This window comes from Accipiter gentilis, chromosome 12 (genome assembly GCF_929443795.1).
Source record: "Accipiter gentilis chromosome 12, bAccGen1.1, whole genome shotgun sequence".
Classification (NCBI taxonomy): Eukaryota; Metazoa; Chordata; class Aves; order Accipitriformes; family Accipitridae; genus Astur; species Astur gentilis.
Genome location: NC_064891.1, coordinates 33,808,787 through 33,831,028, shown reverse-complemented (window position 1 = coordinate 33,831,028; position 22,242 = coordinate 33,808,787). Strand labels below are relative to the sequence as shown.

General features: G+C 42.5%; 1 protein-coding gene across 2 annotated transcripts in view; it reads left to right on the top strand.

The window, feature by feature from the left end:
• Positions 1-22,242, top strand: part of TET2 (tet methylcytosine dioxygenase 2) — a 75,383-nt gene that overhangs the window by 9,788 nt on the left and 43,353 nt on the right. The window contains exon 2 of one of the 2 annotated variants that reach the window (XM_049815545.1): positions 7,084-7,126. The exons of the other annotated variant lie outside the window; for it this stretch is intronic. The gene's annotated coding sequence lies outside the window, so the exon portion shown is untranslated. The remainder of the gene's footprint in view (positions 1-7,083; positions 7,127-22,242) is intronic. 2 annotated transcript variants of the gene reach the window in all.

The following is a 22,242-nucleotide window of genomic DNA, read 5'->3' as shown; positions in this document are numbered from 1 at the left end:
GATAACATATTCTTCTTTTTTTTGTTTTTTTTTGCTGCACAAGCCTTTGGACCTTTAAACCAGCAGTGCTCATTCAAAACAACCCAGCAAATTAAATACTGTTGTTTATCTCCTCAGGGAAGAGGACGGCTTTTTGTGCACTGCTTTGACTGCAGCACTGTTGAAACCCTCCACTCCAAGTGAGAAAGGGTGCAGGAAAGGATGTTATCTCAGTTTTACTGGCACTGCAGATGTCTCCATGTACCTCCAAATAAATAAGCAAAATCTCACAATGAGATAATTATAATTAAACTAGTATGTTGTGTCAGTTAATTGCAGTGTGTGAAACAGAGTTGTGTAATGCCATTTCAATAAGTAGGTACTCCAATAACTCCTATTAACCTTTAATACCCTTGATCCTCCCCTTCATTCAGGCAAGATTTCCCACAGTCTGCAAACTGATCCCGTACATCAGCTCCAACCTACCATGCTACTCCCATTTTGATCTATTTTATCAATTAAAGGTTTGTCTGGGTTCATGAACCCTCATGCTGACATCATACTTGGTAGCAGACCTCAAAGGGGAAAAACAAAACAAAAAAAAACCAAACCAACTTTAATTTGTTGTGAGAAATCTCTTTGCTGAGGATGGCATGCACAAACCTGTGCAGGCGACACAACCTTAGCAGCATTCATAGCTTTCTGTGCAACAGTCAACTGTTATTTCCTAGACCTGAATTGTAGACGGTAAATTTTAATGTCTCTTTCTGGTCTTTGGGAGTTCCTTTGCTGGGGGTAGTCAGAGCTCAGCCTGCCTAGTTTGGTACGCAGTGCATTTAACCGAGAGCCTACCCTAAGTAACTTCAGCACATTCACAGACTCGTGATACAATCCATGATGAAATGCATTTGGAAATAAAATCTGATGGGTAATTTAGCTCATGTAGCGTCTCTGGATGCTGACAGAGGCAGTTGACCGTGAAGGACAGATGGATTTTTCTCTGCCATGTTTAGAGATCCGATAGTGCTGCAAATTGCTGTGGAAAATGATGGAGCGGGAGCATTTGGGCTTGCTTCCCCCAGTTGCTCCTCTCCCCGTGGCAGTTTGGAGGTTTGGCCGGCCGAGTCCCCACATGGCTCTCGTGCACGTGGCCGCGCTGTTTACAAACACCCTGCCGGGTGTCCCTGAGGCGAGAGGATGCCACGCTGCGGGGCCGAGCTCCCCTCGCACAGTTTGGGAGAGCCCCTGTTTTTCACCCGTGTTCGCGGCTGCTCGTAGCAATTGTGGCCAAAGGCAGGGCTACGACAGGCTGGCGGAGTCTGCTAGCTCATTCGGGTTTGCTCATTTCACATTTAAGCAATATTCAGGCCAAGGGTTTAGAGCAAGGTCGTCCATGGTGAGTCAAAAATAGAAACTTTATTGCTCGATAGAACAGTAGCTCTGGAGAGCGCTAGCTAGACATACACACAACAGCAAGGAAGGTATTTTTCTGCTTTCCAGAGACGCTGTTAGGGAATTGGGTAATATTTACAGTAGGGCAGGATTTCAGAAAGCCTGTGGAAATGAATGGGCACGTTTTTTTAATTTCCCGCTAACAAACCGGGAACACTTTTTCTCCAGGTTTAAGAGACGGGTCTCAACGAAACACAAGTAGCTTGGACCAGCTAGTATTTGAAACCACAGTTGCATTATCACTGGGAGAAGACTGCCTTGGTTTGCTTTGTTTTAGCAGGCCATTGGCATACAGCAAGGAGGTTTGAACAGCTGTGTGTTGCTCCATTAAATGGCCTCCCATAGCTGAGGCACAAAAAGACAAAGCATGCTTCTTTCCAGCCACTCAGCTAAAATTGTATTGACTTGCTTTTTGCTGCTCTCCTCACGAGTTCAGAGTTCAAGGACTCATATATCTACTGTACCTTGAGTTCAGATAACAAGATATAACTACATGGAGGGAAACAAACAGAAAAGTTCGTGTTCTTCAAAGACAAGCATTTTTCTGTACTTGTTCCCCTGTTTTGTTTTGGGGTGTGCACTATTTATTTTTCCCCTTTTGTTTTACTCTCCCTCCCGGTGCCCCCTCCCGCTTACCCTCTGCTGTACGTACACACTCTTCCAGCCGCCTCTCTGGCTTGCCTGGCCAAGAAGTGCAGACTCAGCAGGGACTGGTAACACTTTAACTCTTTGTCCTATTCTCAGCTTTCCCAGCAAAGGTCAAAGCAAATGAGACTTACAGCTGCACTTGAAACAGAACTGGTATAGGAGGGAGGGATGGTGACCACAGACTGTTCCCCACTCCCACTTTTTTTTTTTTTCTTGAGGCATATAAAGTGCGTGGCCAGGGTGAGATGAAACTTTCCATAGGCTTTGGGTGGCTGTATCTGCTAGTTTCTTGTTAAGAGGAAATGAAAGACTTGTGACTTTTGTTTGTACTGGCCATATCTAGCTTTGTGCAACCTCTACCGATAAACAGAAATAATTTAGGAGTTACTTCCTCAAACACCCGAAACGTGGTCTTAATTTCATCAGTGCAAAGCCAGCAAAAAGCTATTACAGACACGAAGTCTCGGTTATCTGTCTTTGAAGTCATTTTGGAAACTTTGGCAACGTGCCCTTATACAATTCTTTTTCCTAATAGCCATAGTTTTTGCATTGTGTTGTGGGACCACGCTGGCTCCAATTTCAGTGACTTAGGGCAGAAATGAGTTTTATTTTTCTTGAGAAAAATTCAGCGCTGCCATTTGCTTATGGCTGAGAGAAGGAACCTGCCTGGATGCCGTCAACATTAGCACACATCCATGTGTGCCACGTAGAGGAAAAAGGTTCCCTTTTGCCCTTCAAATAACCCGCCGCAGCATTTCATGGGGTTGTGAGGGGCACGCGCCAGCGAGAGAGTTGGTGCTAGTTGGCTTAGTGACATCGACGCTGGCGCCAAGGTTTACCTTCGCCGCTCGGCACTCCAGGTCATGCTGGTGTCTCGCCACGTGCTTACGCGCACATGGCAGCAGTGTTTACAAACATGACCCCAGAACTCTTACGGGCAGTTATGAAAGAGCCAGCGAATGCCGCATCCCGCGCGCAAGGGTGACCTAGATTGCCAGTGCTGGGAGTGAATAGCGAGGCGCTCGTACCGAACACAGGCTCCGAGAGCACATCAGACGTTTGAGGCAGATGATTTTGCTCCCAAACTGTTTTGAAATATCATTGCCACCATGAGAGTTTTCCACCGTAAACTAAAAATAGCTACTATTAACTAGCAGGAGCAGTGGGTAAGTGATTCAGCAACTCAGGGATAGAAGTGACTGTTCTTCGGCACCATAAGGCTGTTTCTGTGTTGAACTGACTCAGAAAGTACACAAAATTTTCAAAGCAGGAAGGAACTGCAAAGCTGGCTTACTTTGGCTAAAAGAAAAGAACACTGCATGATCCTGTGGTTCCTGATTGACAGTTCCTTTTTTATTCCTTTATTAACACTTGCACTCGGGCACTAATGAATGCTTTGTAGTCAGATTGTGACCATCCATTTAGGAAAAAGATGCCTTAGTAGTTTCAAATGACACACCTCCATCTACAAAATATTAATACCACTGTACAGCTGACTTGTTTTTTTGACATGGGCCTTTAGAGAAAAAATGCAGAGCTCAAACACCCCTTTAGCAAACCAGGCATTGTATGCTCAACTGTCAAATGTCCACATTCTGTCTTCATATATATATTTTTTTTAAAATCACTTTTGGACACAGTAGATGTCTACTTTAAAAAAATTGAAGTGTCCCTTCCTTACCTTTGAAGTTCTTCAAAGACGTTTGTATTGTACACCAAATTACTCTAAAGCAGTTCCTTCCTAGAAGTTAGTAGTTTATTGTAAAATGGAAGTACGTGGTCAGATGATTAGTTTTTGACAGATTCTAGCATTCTTGAAGTTTTCTCAGAAATACACGTATGTGGAGGAACACAGGCTACATAACTGTGAGTGGCTGCCAAAGATAAACAGAGCTTTCTTGAAAAAGCTGCTAAACTAGCAAAAATAAGCCATGCTTGTTAATAAATCACTTCCAGTTTTTACTTTTGGAATCAAAGAGTTTAGTCCCAGCTTTGCAAAAGCCTACTAAATGGTGAAGGATTTTTTTCCCCTCCCAAATAGAAAGATTGACCTTTCAGAAGCAGATGAGACGGTAGAAAGATGGTAGTTCTATTTTATATTAGTTACTATGACACATCTCAGTGTTTGTAAATATCATAATGACAACACCCTTAGGAAAGATACACTGCAAGCTTCTCTGTGCCTCTTCTCCAATGTGATTCAATCCCATTACTGAATAAAACTTTTCAAAAAGTCCATAGTCTTTGCCTTTTCCATCCATACCCATGGTAGCCATGCATTAAAGTTGTCAAAGCTCCTGCAGTGTTTTTTTCACTATGTAAACAAAATAAAACAAGAGAGGCTGACATGTGTCCACTCTGGCCTGGTCACCAACTCATTTCATGTGGTCGGATAGCTCTAACCTGAGCAGGTGAAGTGCTCTGCAGGTCAGCCTCTGACCCATCGCTGGTTTTGTCCAGTCTCCTAGCTGATTTTTAATGTTGCATTCGGAACGTGAGCAAATGTGCTTGCGTCAGTTATTGATGTCTTTTCACTGCTGAATGTTCATTACACTGTATATAATAGACTTAGAAATAAGAATGGAAGTACTGAAAATAGGTCACTGCTGTGTTCCTATTTTAAGAGTTCTTTGTGGCATTTCTCCTGCCTGAGGAAAGCAAATCCACCTTACTGTGAAACTGTACAAGTATGGGCAGACTTGGAGAAAGGAGAACTAGAGCCTTACCATGAAATCTTCTCTAAATGCATATAGCTTTTTTCCTGGATACATCACTGTACATCTTCTGGAGTCTTTCTCCAGAAACCCTGAAGTGCTTTTTAAAATGTTCTGAATCAGAAAGTACTGAGGTTTTACAAGGACTGGTTTATTAGTATTTATGATGTCTGTAGGCTTTACCAGTACATTTAACTTGACCAGTGTAAGATCTATACAGACACACAAATTCTGTGTCTGGTGCATCTTTGACTCGCAGAATCTTCTTATTGTTACCGTTTATGATATTTTCTTACATTATACGAAGAGCTTCTTTTAGACACCCAATGAAGAGAATATAAGGAAAGAAATGCTGCTTATGATGAAGATTATTTTATTCAGTGCTTTTAGTTGGGGCAAGATGGAAGCAAATAGTGTAAGATTACCATTGTATGCTACAGGGTGAATACCACCATTGTGTCAGTTTAGATGAGTATCTCAAAATAAATACAGACTCTGTCGTGGGTTTGTCCTCTAGGTAAAAAAGTAATGGAAATCTTGTTTAACTAGTTCAGTGAATGGCACACCTAACGTTTAATTATGTCTTCAGATGCATGGGTGCAATTCTTACTAAAGAGTTTTACCCAACTACCAGAGAACAGACTTGGAACTTTTGATTTTTCTTATACTTAGAACGTATGTCAATCAATAATCATGTCAGTGCATGGGGAAAAGAATCCCTTGGCATAATAAACAACTATCCCCAGCCATAGCTTTCTCTGCCACATGTGTGTGTGAGAGCGCACGAGAGATTACTCACCAATTTATCATTTTCTGCCAATTCCTTTCTCCCCCCTGCCCCTTCAAAAGCCAATGTACCAAAAAAGCAGGGGGAAATGGAGAAGAAATGAAACAGCGCCTGTGGTATTTACCTGAGGGACTTTTCATTGAAGTCTCTTGGAGCTGGGAATCTTGGATGGGATCTGAATTGCACTACCAAAATTTGCAGCACTGAACGAGGCAGCGGGAGGACTCCCTGACCCGGGAGGGAGACAGACAGGGACCACATTGTTCCTCTGTCTCTCTTACTCATTGCTTTCTCAGCAGAACATAGTTCCTTAACAGACCAACTGCTTATTCTTTTTGTGCACAGAGAAGAAAACATACAGAACACCTGCTGGACAATACATTAAGTTACATTAACAACTGCCCACAGAACTCAAAGGCAAGGTAGGAACATGCAACAGGCCTGCAGAATACCTGCTCAGCACAAACCACAGGCAGCAAATGCTTCCCATCACCCTACTTAAAAAACAAAACAAGTCCTATTAATTCGAGAGTCACAAGAACTACCATGTGTGCAAAAGAGAACAAAAACAATGAAAGGAACAAGGAGTATTTTAGATTTCTACAGTACTGGGGGATGTACAGGGAAAAATGCCCAGAGATGTTCTTAGGAAAGCAAGAAAATGCCACGTTATAAAGGTCAAAAAATTAAAAGTTGGCTGAGCCATGCCAGCAATGGCTCTTCTTCATGTTCACAGGATTAAACCAGTGAGGTGCTGATGTTTCTTCCCATGTCTTTCAGTACTACAAGAAACACTACTGTGCTTTGCCCGCCAGCCTGTCTTTGGCCATGACCAACCTCCAAACCTTCAAAATACAATGAAACCCCCATTTCTAGAAGCCAAATTATACATCAGTGAAGAAAACAGCCTTTATTATGGAACAGGCAAACAGCAGAAACGCTGATTTATGAATTCGATAGAGATACACTAGAAGCAGCAGAAATCAGTCCTTCTCTTCTACTTATGTTCCACTATCCTGGCAGCTTTTTTTTTCCTAATTATTTTTCCTTGCCGTAGGTCCACGAGCGTGGAGAGAATGGGTGTCTCAAGCATGGCAAATACCATGAAACTCCATGAAAAAGAATGTCGTGCTCTGGTGTAAAGTTCTGATGTGGAAAACTGGGGTTTGTTTAATTTGGGGGGAAAGAGCGGTCAGTGTCTTCCCTTTGTGAGCCCCTTATGGCCTGTGCAGGTTTGCTTGCACCCTTGTCCAGGAAAATTCTCATCAGGGAGTTTCCCTGTACCAGTGCACAGCAGTGAGAAAGATGGACAAGTTATTCCTCAAAGTTGTATGAAATAACCATGGAAGAGACCATTTAATCCATCTTCTCCCAAGCCAGATAAATCATAACTGTCACTTTTGACAACTACTTGGATAATCTGCTCTAGAAGACCTGTGCTAGTGGAGATTCTGTATTCTTCCAAGTCTTCTCATTTTGACCAACTTTTTTCTTTTTGGACAGATACTGCATTCCAGCCGAAGCCTTGCCAAGGCTGAGAAGAAAGGTAACTTAATGCCTGACAAAGCCACACAAACAGGACTATAGCATGTGCAAAACTTGCCTTTTTCTCAAAAGGATTAACATCAACTCTTCAGCTTGATATTCACTGTAACTCTGGGAACTGCTGTTCCTCATTCAGTGTTTGTGCTCACAATTGGTCCTGCCTTCTGAGACATTGCCCTTGGGTTACCAATATGAGAAACCCCAGAAGAACTTCAGAAAAAAAAGCTAGCGTGTGAAAACAGAGAAGTTGGTGTCATCAGGGAGGAGGAAATGCATACCGGGGGAATCTTAAAATAAGTAATCACACATTTTTGTGAGGGTCTGGTGATCCACTAGACTGTGAATTTCTTGGACGAGGACCATGTCTGTGTTACCTGGGCACACTGCTGCTATTCCATGCATAATGCAAAGAGTTCTCTCCCACAGAAGAAGATCTGGACAATATCATGAACAGCTTAGCATAGGCACTTGCTCAATGCAGCAGTAAAGAGAAGTGGGAAAAACAGATGCAATACAGTATGTAATCTTAGTAGTATGTACGGTTTTGTTAAGCTGTAGTGGATGGAGATAGAAGTGTGTTTGAGAGAATGAAAAACACTAGAAAAGATGTGTCTTGAGCTGCAGTGCCAGAGGTGCGTGGTTTTGCCATGGGAAGATCTGAATTCTCCTCCTCTTGTTCCAGTGAAGTTTTCAGATGAAATTTGCAAATTATGAGTGTTCCCATGTATTCTGACTCCAAATACAACAGCCTGTGCTGGGTCAGGGCCTCAAAACAGGCAGCACAGAAAGAGGGAACAGGAAGCACAGCACAGTGAAAATAACATTGGAGGGTCAGCTAGATACCATATGTTAAAGGCAGAGACGGGCTCTCAGGAGCTTACCTTTGGCTCTCTAGCACAGTTTGAAGAAAGAGAGTATTTGAAGAAGTAACAGCCAACATATTTCAAACTGCTGAAAGGAAACAAATATGATTGGGTGGGCTTAATCTAAGGACCTTGCTGTTACAACCTGTTGCTGATGCAGGTTCTTCTCTGTAAGCAGCAGGCATTTCTGTAAATTAGCACAACGTCTAGGCTCTTGCTCCTTAGGATAGAATCTGTAGGGGGTTTTAAGTCTCATGGGTTTGGCTGTAAGCTGGAGGTTGGCTGAATGCATTACTGAGTGTTTATACCTTTCTCTGAGGCATCTGCCCTTTAGCAGACTATGATAAAAACAGACAGTTGTTTGCTCCAGTGTGGCACTTCTCAGCTTCTGCTGGCTGTTTCCCTGTCTGCTCCCTCTAAAGACTGCCACAGTACGTCTGAGAGTACTGCTACAAAAACAGGGTCAAGAAAATATGTTATTAGGAGGAACATATACAAAATGACCACCTACCCCAAGAGGCTATTTTCTTCATTTGTTTGTTTTTGCAACACCCAGTTGTAGTTTATGCCACCAGCAGCTAGTGTGGTAACTTTAACAGTTCTTTCTAAAGCAGTGGCATGAACTGTTAAATTATCTAAAAAGAGCAAACCAGTGTTGGGGTTTTTTTTAAAGATTAGATTGAAGGAACAGGAAAAAGCTCTCTCCTGTAGTTCCCTCCTTTTGTTTCTAGTTTTAATATTTAATGAACATGTGATATTGTTTTAAGCTAGTCCTGATGGTCTTGTGAAGTTAATATTTAAAGCAGATGGCTGCAGTGCTTTAATAAGATGGTTACTATAGAAACACAGCACTGTGAAAGCAATAGTTTCTGTAATGCATGGTCTCTTCACTAAACATTTTAAAGACTTGATCTACGTGTAGCAGATCCGAAGAGGACTAACCAAGAAATGGAAAAGAGAGATAGTATGCCTGTGTGGAGTATTTAGTTCAGCTGGGGTCTACTTAAACCTAGCTGGATAGCTAACATTTTTGTGGCTTGCTAAAGAGCTGCTTGAAACAACATGAAACGTGAGAAGAGAGATAAGCAAAAATATTGATGGAGGAGATGACTGTGGGCAGGAGACATCATTTCAGTTATCTTTTTTTGGAAGGTGAGTTGGACTCGGGCATTAATACAAACAAATTTAAAAGCACAAAACACCCACAAACAGTTAGCTAATATACCCAAATATTTACTTTGCAACCCTCAGGCTTTTTTTTTTTTTTTTTACTTCATCCTTGCATATCTAATGTTGCCTATCAACACACTTGTTGCAGCCTCCTGCATGGGGAAGGACATGTTGTGTACTCTCAGGGATTTGGGCTTTTTATTACTGCTTCTAGTTTTCTTTATTTTGCCAAAACTGTTTTAAACTGTTTTAACCTGAAAGTACCTAAATTCCTCTGCATGTGCCAAATAATTTTATAGTCTATGACACAGACTTTAGAAATCCTTTTAAAATGTTAATTTTATATATGAATATGAGTTTGCACTAAATCAGGAAATTCAGGGGGGTAAATGGCAGTCTTTTTGGAAGGGTTACTGGTTCTGCTGTGCAGAACTGGGCAGGAAAGTGCTGCCTCATCTGCCTATGTCTCTCCCTTCAGGGAATTAAGAAGTAGTTTTCAGCAGTCACAGAGGACGCGTACACAGAGATACCAGTTGTAGAACTGTAGAAACTATGAAGCAAAGAAGGTTTCAAAGCAACAGTAACCTGATGTAAAGATAGCACTTGTGAGAAATATCCATCCTTTCATAGAATCTGGGCATCCTACTGGAACTTGTATCTTGTGGTATAGCTAGCAAGAGTGCTGACCTGAACTAGGTTCAGAGGGAACTGGAGACAACCTGGGAATTTTCTTTGCTTCATCCTTTCTCTTATTTCTTTCTGTTCTAAACTCAGCAGGTGTTGGCGCTTGCATGTTTTTGCTTCCCCTTGCACTTTAAAACACCTAAGCTAGGCAGGCCCAGTTGCAGGGTTTGCCGCTTTTATGAAGCTGAACACATCACCATTCAAATAGAAAGAAAGAAAGGAAAAAAGCTGTGAGAAACACTCAACTAATAGGGTTTTCCTCTACCCCGAAACTTAATTTGTTTCATTGGTTCCTGTTTCTGTATGGCCATATCTGATTCCTCTACGGGCTTTTTCTATGACTTAAAACTTTCAAAGGAGGAAAACCACATATGATCTAAAACACCTCCCGCCTTTCTGCTTTGTCACTATGGTCCTCATCACTATCATCCTCTACAAACAAGTCAAAGCACATCTTGCCTACTTTGCGCTGTCCTTTAGTTTCTTTCCTTGGAAACATTCAAATACTATACCTCATCTCACTCGTGAGGCTTAGCCTGCCTCATTCCTGGTTGTATTTTTCTCTCTCTCACCCCTGCAAAGTATTACTGTGAGCAGCACTACCCACAAATTTGCAAGTTGAGCAAGTCTAGAAGTCAGAGGTATTCCCTGCCCTGCTATACGTATTGTTTGCTTTGGTTTAGATGTATTTGTAGTGCAGCAGTAGAGCTATAGACAAATACTCTGAAATAAATATCACGCCCTTATTCACGAAACTGACTGTTTTAGATAATTCTTCAGTACAGCACTCATGTTGCATGGATAAGGAAGCTTACCTTCAGACTTAGTCCACATGCACTTACACGTACACTAAACACACAGGCATAGCACACGAAAACAGACATAGTATCTCTGTCTCTATTTTCATAACAGGAATATTTTTAGGCATGACAGATATTATGAAGGAACTCTGCCCAGCTGCACACAGGATGGATGGAGCAGGCTATTTTAGGTTATTACATAGCAGTTCTCAAAAAAGAAAGCTTTGTAGCATGCAGACAAAAGCTTACCAGGGAAATCTGTCCCTGGGACACTAGCATAAGGAGCCCTAGGGAAATGGGTAACCCTGTGGTCTATATGCAGATTTATCCCTAGACCCACTTGGTGGCCTCAGGAGGGCTTGCTTGATGCATGAGCACCTGTTTCCAGTCCTGGCCTATGACTGCTGCTCTGCGTAGGACTGTAGTCCCTGCACTGAAATGCCTTTTTCCCCTTTTGTCTTCATTATCTGTAGACCTGAACATGAGCGTTTTTCCACAGCGATGATTAGTTAATCTCACAAATAATGTCATTGACTGCAGTGAGATCACATGTGGTTTTAACTGCATCCATGTAAGAAACTCACAATATAGCCCTTTGGGAAGAAGCAGGTAACAGTGAGGGGAATCAAAAGTACATTATATATCCTTACAGTGTCTAATGGAAGGAGGCCCCTAGCTCAGCTGAGGCCTGAAGACATTGCTGTGGTACATAAATAGCACATAAATACCTTTTCTGTATAATCTGTTAATTATTTGTAAGTGCAAATAGTGGGCAGAGGTGCAAAACTCGGAACCCCACCAAGTGAGACAGTGTAAAATTGAGAAAATCCTTGCACCCTAGAGCTTAAAATACTGCTTTTATGGTAGAATACAAGCATCAGAAAGGCAGAGAGCTCTTTGTAGGAAGATAACAATGGAAAAAACCAAATGCAGGCTTAGCACAGCTTGCAATAGTAACATTTTGCCACTTGTCTGTGGTGCAGTGGCTTATTGTTCACATGAGCAGAAGCAGCAAAAAAGTCTGATGATCACAACCTCTGGGAGTACTGCTGTTACGATTATCTCAGAGCACTATCTGTGTTAGTCCTAAAGGGCTGGAAATCTTTTACATTGATGCAGTCATAATTAAATGTGATCCCATTGCAGTCAGTGGAGCTATTTGTGGAATTAACTAATCACTGGTATGAGTAAGGGGTTCATAAGTCAGGCAGTAGTTACTGTGGGAAACCTCTGTGGGTTAAACTGAAAGCTGTTGAGAAATGTTGATATTTAAATGGCAGACACAGTAGCTCAAGAACATGGGGAATAAGAAACTCTGCTTCTAACATTTCCTGGCATATGACAGTTTTGATAAGGGGATTACTCTAAACAAAATTCTCAGTCTCAAGCATGTTCATAGCTTTAATTAGACCAAGCATAGATGGAAATTTGCAGTCTGCTCAACCTTCTATTTAAATCTCTGCTATGTTCCCTTTGCACACCTGCTTGAAATAAAGTGTGAGTGGAAAGAATAACCTCGTGGTGCTCTTTGAGGCTTTCATTGTACAAGATAGGTGGCTGTTTCTGGGTAAGCTGTCTTAGTTACTTAGTGTTTAGAGTAATTTTTTTACTAGACAACTGGGATCTGTGTGTGGAGAATGCTTGTTAGTGGGTACAGCGGGCAACTGCAAGTAAGGAGCTACAAGAGGATACTGTAACCTAAGTAGAGTGAAGACTCTCCACTAGCAAGTCTCATAAGTTGCCACAATAATACGCAACTAATATATAATCCTGTCCCAGTTCTGCCTGTAAATTATATTTTCTTGAGTAAAAAAATACACTGTTCACTCTCCTAAAACCACAAATTTGAATTTTACAAGCTAAGGGGGTTACTTCTGATAGGTGGGACCTACCCTCTTAGGTGAAAGTGTGAATATCAAGTCTTTAAATGCAATTTCACATTAATTTTACAATACATTCGGTGTTTGCTAAAGGAGGTCTTAAGTTTGGTTAACTTTGAAAAAACTATATGCAAGGAGGCTGAAGATCCTTACTACAAGATAAAAATTCACCGTTGTGGGGTAAAATTAAAGGCCTGAAGTGGCAGCTGACAGATTATGGCATTGCAAGGATTATGCAGCTGTACCCACCACACCTACGAGCCTGACCGAGGAGACCACAAGCTGCGAGCTATGCTCTAAATTACAGGCGTTGCATATGTGCTGACACTCTTTTATACGTAAATTCTGAAAAGACCTTCTCATAAGAAGATGTAACCACATAAGAAGACTCTTGATTTATTTTAAAAAAAAAAAGTATGCTCCTTAAACGCCCCTGCTGCACTCCCATAAAAATGGTGCTTTTTCGAACTTAATCCTAAACCCACTGAAGTGACTGAAACAAATCTGATTTCAGTGATCTTGGGATCAATTCATTACATTTGATTAAGCAAATGCTGCCCAAGTGTAAGGATATGAAGAACTGCATTGACTTTACATTAGGAAGCTTTCATTAAAATCCCACCTGAATTGTGTTTCTAATCAGCCCACCAACCTTTGGGATCAAAGTTTCTGATGGCTTATATTTTAGCAGCAAGCTTGCCTGGACACCGAGTATTCTCTTTTCTCTGCCTGCTGACTTCCCTTCTCCCCTTTCTCCCTCCCCCGTATTTACGCTGTTCTTTTCCTATCAGTATGTGCCACTTTACTGTACATTGTGCAGTTACATTACCATTTATCTGATCGAGCTGAAAGCCTAGATCTTTCTCTGTAACTTTTGTGAGCCAAACTTTAAAAGCTTCTCCTTCTCCTCCCCCTCCCAGATCCCTTCAGGGAAGAAGCAATATGAACAAGAATACACACAGATCTCTCAAGAATACAAATTATGTTCTGAACAGAAAGTTGGCTCATGCACGCCAATTACTTGTTATAAAGAATAAAACATTCACCTATAGTTAACCTTTAGAGAGAATGGAAAAAATAAAGTTATTGCTTACTATATGCTATTTACTGAAGTGGCAACTGGCAGGATGAACTGTAGAGGGGGAAAAAAGGTTGCTCTAGAGGATTCTGGGAGAGTAATTCTGGGCCCATGGAGAGAGAAAGTCTCACGGCAAAAGACAAAATTGATTTGTTGCCAGGGTGTGCAACATGGGAAGAAAAGACATGCTCAGCAGTGGTGCCTAATTGTCCTTTTTATACTTGCTGCACTGTCTGTAGTCAGGGAAAAAAAAAAGCCCAGTCCTGAGTCAACTAATGCAAACGCAGAGGAGTTTTGGCCTGCCTGGTCCAATGGCCCCACTTAAGCTTATTCCTTATGTGTGTTAATAAAACACGTGTGGTTTTGGTCACTAGGAGATGTGCCATGGATTATTTGCTTCAGAGAAAGCTTGTTTCTGGTGTATCTATTAGTATGTGCCTTTTCAAAATGCTTCTGCTTTTTTGTTGAAGAGGATCCCTCTCCTTGTATTAATGCAAGTAGCAGTTGAGGCTTCCTTTATTTATTTATTTATTTATTTATTGTGGATTTTGCTCTCTATTGCGGGTTCTTAAAGCAGTAATGTCTTCGGGACAAGACTGCATTGGCCTATAGCGGCACAACTGTAAATCTGCCACTCTCATTAGATAGGATTAGCATACTCCATGACTTACTAATGTAAACATCTGGAGAAGTAATAATTAGGAGGGTAGGGGGAATAGAAGTTGCCTGGCCAGTAGTAAAAGCATCAGAGCTGTTGAACAAGGTAGTGAAACATGCTGTCAGTAGAAATCAGATAAACATTTTTCGTGAAGATGCATAAGTACAATTAGAGTACCTTAAGTTTGAAACTTTTTTTGCCCGATCTTCATGAGAAACTGGACCTCACTCAGTTCTCCCCCTCACTTCAACCCATACTGCTCCACAGTGCCAGGGAGAACAGACTCACACCCTTCACACCGAAGTGTTGGGCTGAAGACCTCTTCATACACGCTGAGGCCCAAAACATCCACTGCAGTTTAGTATAAACCTCTTAGAGCACACTATAAGCTACAAATGAATAGTGATTTTTAATTTTATCTTTTTATTATTATTTTTTAAGAATAGAAATATTATTTGCTTGGGATCTCTCTGGTGTCTGTGTACAGGTATAAAGTCTGGCTTAACAACAGAAGCCAAAGGCTTCTCTGTTCACAGTTCAGACCCAAGTGGGAAGTTGACGTATGAGGTTATTTAGTAGTCTAGATCCTGATCTGATGTGTGCCTCAAAAGGCACGAGGAGTAGTAGTTCAGTCCCACACTTGCTCCAGACACATTCCTGAGAGAGAGAGGCTGGTGCATAACTGTAATATTACCCATGGTGATGGTCAGGTGATGGGGATGTGGCTGGGAATGCTCAGGTCTTTATATTACCCTTGACTTCTGGTCACCTTCTGGAGGCGAAAGCAGAGCACTTGAGCCAGTCATCCAGCTAGACCACTGAGATATCAAGGGATGCAGGAACTGCGATAAGTCATTCCTGGTTTGTTTGGGGTGGAAGGTGTTAAACAAGGGCACTTCCTTCTTCGGGAAATGGGTACTTGCAATAGAAAAGTTATTTTTAGTCACTCTGTGCTCCAGCAGTTGATACATAGAGGCCTGACCTGTCTGCTGATAACACATTACCTCATTTGTAGCTCTGCTGCTGACGTGCGCTCCACTATGTCCTTGCTTGAACCTGGCAGGCAACATGTGGTATAGTTGTCATGGCATCGTTTGAAGGATTAAAAACTGCAGCAGCAAGGTTGCTACCTATTCAAACCAATGCAGAAACCCCAAACAAACTCTCAGCACCAATGTATCTTAGCGGTAACACACGAGGAGACAACCTTACATCTATGTTATACAAGAAACATCTGGAATGGTACCGTTTTACAGCAGCATAGCTAACACAGTCTTATTGTTCAGACCTTGAGCCAAAACTCAACCAGTATGGCTCTGCTGAAATCAGTGGAGCTACCGTGATCTACGGCAGCGTGACATCTGCCCTTGTCTTCTCCATTTATTGCAAAATTACCGGATTTTTTTGGCCAAAGCAAATAGGGCATCTTCAGGAAGTGTTCGGTCTCCTTAGAAAGCTGGTCACAAACGGCTAATGACTACCCAACAGACTCCCTTCCTCCTCTCCGCCAGGTTTTCACTGCTGCCAGCACAGCGCCACATCCATCTGGACAGCCAGACGAGTCGCTCCCTTCGGAGGCAGCCTGGTTGCCTTTCCATGAATTGGCGCGGGGATGGCGTGGCGGCGTGCCGATCGGCTGGAAGCCTTCCGCCGGGAGTATACGCGTCACCTCTGTGGCACGCTTGACATCCCTTGGCCCAAGGCCCATGGCCTGCAATACTGAGGCAATGCTCAAACTAGGTTTGTCACCCAGCTGACAGTGTAGTGACCTTACTCCGTGACACAGATTCGGTTCCATGGGTCAGAGGAAAGATATCGTATAAGCCATTTGATCATTTTGAATGGGATGTTCATAGCAGCTATTACGAACTAGCTAGATGGGTAAATTCATCCTCACCTATATTTTTGCCTGTATAGTCACTAGAGACCATTCTCTCATCATGTCCATCACTATTACCATTTGGTCACACCATGCTAGCTCTAGAAGTAGGTAAGAGCAACAGTTGTCATTCACAGAAAGCTGAACCTCACAGTTTTGTTAGTGGCATGGCTTTAAAAGGAAGAAAACAGAAAGTCTTATTTCTTTATCATCTCCTTTCTTGGCTATATAAACTTTGTTTCACCTCTCACTTGCTCTGTTCACTTTCTACAAGCTGAAAAGCATCAATGCTTTCTTTCAAAACTTGCTTTCGTAAGCTTTTTCTTCCACTGTATCCAGAACCTCTTTATTCATGTCTAGCGTTCCTCATTTCACATTCTCACTCATCTATTCTTGCCCTCCTTTAAGATCCTTCCTTTTATCTCACTGCTGTTTTTCCCAAAGAAGGACAGACATCTGATTTTTCTAATCTAACCAAGGTCTGCATCTGTATCTGGATACATACAGCACTCTCCTTACTTCTTTGCAGTCTGCTTGCTCCCAAAGCACCTACACATTTTCTGCTTGCGTGACTACCCTGCTTCCCTTCACATCCTTCAAACTTCTCTCTTCAGTTCCCGCCACCAAACTTTGCAACTACTTTCAACTTTGCCGAAACAGTTCCCTTCCTAAATCAAAAATTAGGAAGGGACTTCTAACACACTCACGGCTTCCTGTCCCTTTTGGTTCTGAGGCTCTCCAGCCTTTCACGTGTGTGTCACTTTAATGTGTGTGAAATTGTTCTCTGGGAAAACTTGTTGACTGGCACAAAATTCCTACCCTGCAGCTGCATGACTTAACATGCATTAAAACAACCCAGAATTTTTCTAAATTGCACCACCTCTCTGCCCTGCCCCTTTCTGAAGCACTGCTCTTGGTGCACTGTCAAACACTTCCGATTTGCTTTCCCCAAAACATCAGATACCAAGTTTCTCTCCATAGAAGACAAGAAAGCTATCAATCCAACGTACTGTCCTCTAGCCAGCCCCAAATTACAGTGAGTCCATTGCTTGAAAAAGGCTTGCTTGGTTTTACTTATCTTCTCACCTCTCCCTGTGAACCTGAACAGTGAGTGTCTTTCATGAACGTGTTCCACTTGCCTCCAGAGGAGCTCTTCACATAATCCCCACTGAACTTGCAGGGTCCAGAGTCAACTACTATCCACGCTTGTTTAAAAATTACCCTTCTCTGTTGTCTCCTCTCCACTTCCAGTTCTACAAATAGCACTCCCTGGTGTCCTCTGACTCGTGGTTAAGGTGGTATGTCTGACAGCTTTCTGCTCTTTGGTCTGAACATATTTCCCTTACCCATTAATACCAGTGACCATTGTGCTCACTACCACAAGCTACTGCTGTCATATGTCCTTCCTGTGACTAGAAAAATATATATTAAACTAGTTTCCCAGCAAAATGAATAATATGGGATGATACCCTGCATATGCACCTGTCCATCCCCCACAAAGAGAGTCTGAGTCAACTGGCTGGTTTCAGCCATGTGTGATAGATTTAGTGATCCAACTGTTGTGAAGATCAGAAGCTGGGTAAAGGAGAAAACCCCTGTAAACATCCCAAGTGAGGGAACAAGTAGTACATAACTTCACATGTTGTTAAACACCAGAGAGCCCTCATGGGAGAGAGCACTTATACATGTTCACAGTCGCCCAAGAAAAGCAAACCCATGGGACTCACAGGCTTCCTGAGGCTTGCTGCTCCCAGAACTACCTGCTTGGAAAGCATGACATGGGTCCCAAACCAGGAATAGTTCCCACTCCAGTCAGAATCATTTAGCATTCTCATTTCAGCTCAGAAGTAACAAACACTAGTTTGCAGCGTTGTGTTCTTAAACCTCAAAGTACAAGTAACAGTACTGAAACCCCTTGTGTGATTGCATGGAAAGACATTATTGCTTAGGTTAGTGTTCGGGTCTAAAAAGCTCTGTAAGTAATTCAGAATAATGATAGGTACGTATCAATTCTGGAGGAATCATCAGGCTGTTGGGGTTATTGATCTACTGACTCTCATGTCATAGCGCTTCTACTTCTCCAGTGATGAGTTTTTTGTATAACCTGCTCACTGCAGAATAACCTACTCCAGTGGGATAGAGGTAGAGCTTTACAAGATCCTAATAAAGGTATTTATTCAGTAGAAACTGCAAAACAAACTGGGAGGTTTTGAGGAGGTCTCAGACTACATAGTATTCATACAGAAATAACTACCATAAAAGGCAAGAAAAAATTATTTTAGATAAAAGCTGAAGTGATTTAGAATAACCTATGCAAGGCTGGAGGGGGAAGGAAAGCACATGGCTGAAAACACTGGGGAATATTCTGGCTTGCACACAGCATCACGCTCACTAATAGTTACTCACATTTCTATATATAGCTCTGTGTATCCCAAAGATTGTCAAGGTGTTCTGTGTAGTTTATATAAATAAAAACCCAACACATAAATATCACTCCCTTTCACTCCCTGCCCTCTCCTTACTCTGAACAAAAATGTAGTTAACTATTTCAGAGGAAGACAGAATTTTGTGCCTGTAAATCAAGCTACTTCGTCTTTCTGTGTGGAGGGTTTGGTGCTAACATAAGGGGGAGATGGGTTTTACATATGGAAATACAAGCCTTACTTCCTGCAGCATTTGGCTTTTCCTTGTAACTAATTTACCTGCTTAGCAAAGGAGGTCCAGTATCATGGCACAAGATGGAACTGCTACTGCACTTTTCTTTTTTTGCATAACACTTTGACCTCAGCTTCATAAGGCTGGTCCTGGCGACCGTCCACATATTGACAGGATCTCGCGGAGGTCAGCAGCAGTTCCACAAACTATGTTCAGGACTGCTGATCAAATGCCAGAGGCGGGCATTTCGGAGAGCTGGTTACCAAAACACCAGCAGTACACAGCAGAGCTCTGGTACCTTGCAGAAGAGCTGTGTTCACAAGCATCTGATCCATGCATACTGTGGTCACCAAGCCTGCATACCTGACTTATGGTAAAACAAGCCCTAAGGACCATCTCTCCAGAGGCATTTAGATGTCCAGAGAGTCAGATAGGTACTTCTGTAATCGCCATGAAGTTTCTAATTACATTAACTACCAAAATGACTTTATAAATCCCTGCGAGGTGCCCATCTGCATGTCTATGTGCTTCAACACCACTGCACGTTTTAGCCCATCTTTTGCTCATTTCTTCAGTCTCGTACTCAAGTTTTCTTAAGGTTTCCCGAGCAGTTGCTGGGAGGAACAGTGCCCACCAGCCACCTGGAGAGTGGGCCCTGTGCCACACTGTTGTCCCTTCCTAGCCTCGGCAGGAATAAACACGGCTTCCCTTCCGTGCTCCTGTGCATTGCAGGCGCTCGACCAGCAGCCTGGGCTGCACGTGGAGCCGAGAGCTGCTTCCTCAGCATGTTCCTATCGGGCAGCTGGCTCAGACCCAGCAAGGAGGCCGCCTCCAAAGCACGTGGATGCGCATGCAGCTTTTTCCAGCACAGCAAAGCTGTTCTTCTCCAACTCTAGAGATCAAGGTCCTCACAAGGAGCCAACTCCTTTCTCCCTTGGGGATTTGTCCACTCTGCCTACAGGAAAACTCTTAGGAGCTTGAAAGTTTCACAGCAATTATTCCCAAGTTTAGACAACAATGAACACACAAGCAGCGGAGTAACAGTGAAAGCAGTTCCTCAGTGTTTCATGTACGCACAAAGCTCGTGTTAGTCACGTACAACAGCTAGATAAAAATCCAGCCTGTTGCTTCACGATCTCCGATCAATGTGGAAACCGTTCTGTTGCCTGCTCTGCAGCAGTCACCTCACCATTGTGTTCTTCTCCTGCGTTTCCTGGTTTTCCCCATTACACAACCTGGCTAGCTATTTTTCCTGAATTAAAGCTACTCTCATTCTTTGCATGTTTCTGTGATTACACCATGATTATCTATGATGTAATTAAGAGCTCTGCCCATTTGGCATTGCGTGCTTTCTGGAGTAATGCAGCAGCATTCTGCACTCCTACTTGGTGCCTTTTGGTTTCCAACAAGGCCACAGGAGGACAGACGCTCAGCTGAGCCGCAGAACCTGAAGGGTTTCCTCACCAAGACCTAACCTTCCTGGCTTCACAGAAAATCTGTTTATTCTCCTATCGAATATCCAAAGTACTTTTGGGACAACAGAAACAGAACTCTCACGCTTCAGCGTATTTCCTCCATTTTCACTATAATTAAAAGTTGCTTGGAATGACCCACCTTTCCCCATATGCCCCCCCTCTCTTGCATGACTTCCTCCTGATTTGCTACCTTCCCAGCAATGCAGGCAGCCATCAGGGTGTGTGGGAAGAAAGGGACAACCATCCTTGGTATTTTCTCCAGACAAAACTGTTCCTGAAGTGCTCTTTCCGTAGTGTGTTTGTAATTGTTGTCCATAAAATAATGAAAGGAAAAACATGCCTATGTTAACTTGTCAAGGGAAGGAAGCAGGGCAAGAGGCTTGTTTTTAATTAGTCATTTTGTGAACATTTGTGCAAGGACAGAGTCTGCTGCCAAACAGCATCTCAATTAGCATGTCCCTGTGGGAAGACCTTGCTCGGGCTGATCTGTGGCTTACAAAGGTGGCAGAGGGAGAAGATGCAGACGGGATTTGTTCGCTTTTTTTAATCCACTCCACACCCCACCCTCCCCAGCCCCTTTTTGTGTTGCTAGGAGAGAAGACTGGTACAGTGGGTGGTGTCTAACTGGGAGCAGTGACCCAGTTCAATAAACCTGGCTTGGCTCCTGTGGGATTGGAGCAGAGCGGTGCAGAAGAGCAGGCTGGGAACCTACCAGGCACGGAGCGAGAAGGTGTTTCTAGTGCTTTGTTAGGGAAGAGAGGTGAAATGCGAAACAGTAAGACAAGGAAGGATCTGAGCAAGTACAAGGACACTGGGCAAAGACATGCAAAGCCAGCCAGCATTTTTCGTCACTGATAGGTATTTCTTTGCAAAGACCACTGTATTTATCAAGTTCTCCAAACTTGGAGGGAATATGGGGGGAGGGAAAGGGAGAGAAGAACTGCAGGAGAAGAAAATTTTTTTCTTCAGAAAAAGTTTATAAAGAATATTTTTTCCTGGTGAAAACAAGGTGTGCATCCAGGCTTCAGAAAACACAGGATATTTTACCACACAGGATATTTTAAAGGGTTTGGCATTTTTGTCACACAGCAAAACAGTGTTTTGCATCGCTGAAACTCCTGAGCAGTACAGTAGCATTTCTCAGCATGTTAATTGTCAGATAATGCAGCTGGTAGCTTCTGCTCAGGAGAGGGGGGTGGCAATGAAGAGATTAATATGATGATTCAATCACGAGACTCTCAGAAATCCGCCTAGTGACAACTTTTTTTTTTTTTAAAGACTCTGGCTCTGTGGCATAGTTACAAAGGAGGAGTCTTAATTAAAATTAGCAGGCAGATGAAGCATTTGAATGGCCATCTTTCAATTCTTTTCCCTTTCAGCTCACAGTAAACCCTCTTCTCCTTTTCTGCTTTTTCTCACAGCAGCTTAAGTTTGCTTCAACAGTTTTGCTTGTCCATTTTCTTTCCATCACAAAAAAATTCCCTTAAATTATACTCTTTCTAGAATGCGATGCAAGTAACTTGCAGTTCTATGATTCCTTTCAGCCAGGAGCAACTTAAGAGGCAATTCTGCTTCTTATCAGTCTACGAGTTAGTTTGTATATCACTCACTATCCCCTGTTACAGCTTGTGAAACAGGCACAGAAATTAACTTAGGGTCTGCATCACGATTAGCTTTTGCTGGGCGTCCATAACAGAAGTTACATGTGGTTAATTTGCAAGTTTATCAGATCAGAACAGAAATGTTGTTCAGCTCTGGCTCCAGCTGCTTCTGTTTCTGACACCTGTTGACAGTTAGGGATAAAATTTCCTTCACCAGGAAAGGCAAGCAAAAACTCAAACTGTGCAGGTCATAAAGCTAAAATAAGCCCTTGAGCATTCATATACATGTATATATCTATCTAAAATACATAAGACTGTAGTGTTAGTGGCAAAAATCATGTCATACTACATGAAATCAGATATAGGTGTTATGA